Source organism: Pleurodeles waltl, chromosome 7 (assembly GCF_031143425.1).
Source record: "Pleurodeles waltl isolate 20211129_DDA chromosome 7, aPleWal1.hap1.20221129, whole genome shotgun sequence".
Lineage (NCBI taxonomy): Eukaryota > Metazoa > Chordata > Amphibia > Caudata > Salamandridae > Pleurodeles > Pleurodeles waltl.
Window position 1 is genome coordinate 21,708,975 of NC_090446.1, and position 3,541 is coordinate 21,712,515.

Genomic DNA, 3,541 nt, shown 5'->3' on the forward strand with positions numbered 1-3,541 from the left:
TAGCGCCACTTTTGCAGCATTAGTGTAATTTTTCTTAACAATATGTCACAAAGGTTAGCGTAATTTTTTTACTTTAAGCTTTCCTAGCGCCATAATCCACCATTTTATAAATGCAACGCACCCATGCTGCTTAGGAAAGTGGCTATGCGGTGTTAAAATGTTTGATGCACAACTGCGCTAGTGCATTTGTGTGTCATTTTTCATAAATGTGGCCCGAAATGTTCAAAACCTTCACTCCAGAAATAGTAATATCCTCAGCTTGGTCCTACTTAGATTCCTATGTTTCAGTTCCTGCACTGCCACAAAGGGTTGGTGTACTCCTTCAGGATATTCTCCTGGCATTGGCATTGAAACTGATCCTGTACATTTTGCTGGAAATTGGAGGACCACTCCTATTATTCCTGGTGGTCTCGGATGTTCAGTGTTAGAAAATGTTAATATAAATATATATATATGTATATAGTGTCATTTTACGACTGCCCCCCAGTCTTCCCTGGGTCAACTCGCAAGAATAACGACGGTACCACCAAGTAAGAGATTTCAAGATTCCTTTATTCTAGTTTATAAAGTGCTAAGTGCTAGGTGCTTATGGCTATATATATATGCACATATTACCTAGTGGCGGTCACCACTCTGTAGTTATAGTCAGGACCATGTTGCCATAGAAAAAAAATGTTTTGACTTGCTTATAACATTATACCATTTCACGATTCTTCATGAAATTTTCTAAAAACATTGATCCTTGTTGTGCATGGAAAGTTCCGGAGTGATCCGCCAAGCGTGGGCCAAGAATACATTGGAGGAAAACTCATGGTTAAAAAAAAAATGCTCTTACAAAAACGCAACAATTTAAAAAGTTGAGAAAGCTAACTGCTCCAAACATTGTTTAGGTGCTGCTTCTTGATAAAAAGCATTTAAAATTACAGACGGTTTTAGAAAAGACTGTGCCAACTACTCTGAACTATTCTCTAATGATGTCGCTGAACATCTGACATAAAAACAGAATATCTTGTTGTCCACATCCTGGCATGGACAGTAGCACGTCATTTTTTCAAATGGGACAAATTTCGACCACACTATCACATATCCAAAACTATGCTTCTTTAATACCCCATCCATAAAGGAAATATATAAACTAATTACAACTGTAAACATCACAGAATTACATGTCCCTAACATATATTTAAGCAAGTTATCAAATGTACCTCTGTGGCTATACAGATAGAGCAATCATTACCAAACAACTGTTGTCAGAAAAATAGCTTTTATGGTTTTATAGACCATACTCTTTCCTTTTCCTTTTTCTTCCTCAAGGCATGTTTAAATTCTGTGTTGTTTAGACTGTATATGATGGGGTTGCACAATGGAGGAAAAGTGGTGTAGAGTAAAGACAAGATCTTGTTCTCTTTCATTGAAAATGTTGATGTAGGGCTCAAGTATGTAAGAGACATAGAGCCATAAAATAAAATAACCACAGTGAGGTGAGAGGCACATGTTGAGAAGGCCTTCTGCCTCCCCTCTGTAGACTTAATCTTTAGGATCACTGAGATGATCTTCATGTAAGATATGCTGATAGAAATAAATGGTCCCAACCCAAAAGTAGATCCTAATGAATAATTTAGTGTCTCAATAATGTAGATTCTGGTGCAAGATAGCTTCATCAGCGCACTGAAATCACAGAAGAAATGGTTGATGGTGTGGGACTGACAGTAGGAGAGCTGAGACATCAGTAATGTGTGGCAGTGGAAGCATGAGGGCAATAAACCAGCAGCCTGCAACAAGTTGGAGGCACCTTCTCTTGTTCATGATAGTTACGTAATGGAGGGGGTTGCAGATGGCCACATACCTATCAAAGGCCATGACTGCGAGGAGGAGAATTTCTGTCACCACCAGGAGCAAAAAAAAATATATCTGCAGCAGACATTCAGTAAGGGAAATACGTGAGTTTTTCAGAAAAAAATGGACAATCATTTGTGGGAAAGTGACTGAGCTGAAACTGATGTCAACAAAGGACAAATTAAGAAGGAAAAAATACATGGGAGTGTGCAAAGTTGGGCTGGAGTATAATATTGACATTATAAGTAGATTTCCAATCAAAATCATCAGGTAAACTAGTGTAAAAACACTAGCAAGAAGATTCTGGAGCTGTGGAAGGTCTGAAAATCCCACAATCAGAAAGTTCTCTACTGAGGTTAGATTTTCTTTCTCCATTTATCCAACATACCATCTTTTCCTGAATATGAGAATAGTCTGAAATAAAATAAACAAACAATATAAATGAACATGTTAGTTGACGGCTCAAAGTTGTCAGGTTACAATGTAGATGTATTGCTGGTGATTTTTTGTGTAGTCTATGGTGGTGTTTTGTGACGTTCCTGATTATGAAAACAGCAGTTTATGGAAAAAAGCTGAGTTTTTCTCTTACATCAATATTTTAGTGGATAAAAGCACCCACGCAAAGGTCCTTGTAACATTTATTGTGACATGAAATTGTGATTGCAGGTTTTTATACACAAAAGGTAATAGCTTTTCTATAGTCCCTAAAATATATACAACTAATGTTCACAAAATACAGTATTGCAAAGAACAAGATCTGCAGAAGCACCATCATCGAGAGGTCCAGAAAATGGGTGAGACATTGACTTATTGCTTGTAGCATGCACACTATCATGCATCATACTCACAAAGTTGTGCTACTGTTTCTGGGTGCAATAGAGTTTTCATTTTTCTGGGCTTGGTGCAAAGCATTGACTTAATCTCACTTTAACATGACCCTGATACAGTGGGTTTTCTCAGCTTTTTTAGATCTTTGTTTTCCACTTTGACCCCTGAAACTACTCTCTTCCAGACGGAGCTTTTTTGTAATGATGTAGACTTCCTCACCTGGGCCAGATTTACAAGGTCCTAGTGCCACCGGAGCAACACTTTTAGTGACACTCTTGTGGTGCTGTGCAGAGCACCACATTTATAAGGTGGTGCTAAGCTACTTTTTGTTGCTTAACGTTGCCTTGTAAATGTGAGCCCCCTTGACACAGTTTTCTGCATCAGAGGGGCTTGCAATGGGTGTTGATGTGGGTATTCCACTGCAGCACCCATTGCTTTTGATGCTGCCACAGATTTACTAGAAGGTGTAAAAAACTAGTGCCACCCCCGGGGTGATGCCCCATCATGCACATAAACAATCATTTAAAAAATGACAATTTGGTACTTCTGTGCCAAATCGCTATTCTAGATTGTTTATGTGAAGGAAGTGACAACTTCCTACACATGAACAATCGCACCCCTCAAAGCAGACACCCTTGCACTATGGTGCAAGGATGTCTGCATTGGTGCAGGCTGCTTAATTTACAGCTGATGCAGAGGGCAATGCAGGGGTGGACTATATTCTTGTAAATATGGTGCATCCCTGCCTTAAAAAATGGCACAGCACTGCCACATTCCCTGAGGCCCAAAACTAACCCCACCCCTAATAAATAAAGTACCTACACACTCCCCACCCGCCCTGAGCTCTAAAACTTTCTCCACCCCTAATGACTAAACT

The 3,541-nt window shown here is 39.2% G+C and overlaps 1 pseudogene; it reads right to left on the bottom strand.

Annotated features, from left to right (window-relative positions):
- Positions 1 to 1,265: 1,265 nt before the first annotated feature.
- LOC138246738 (olfactory receptor 5V1-like) lies at positions 1,266 to 2,211 on the bottom strand (annotated as a pseudogene).
- Positions 2,212 to 3,541: the final 1,330 nt, after the last annotated feature.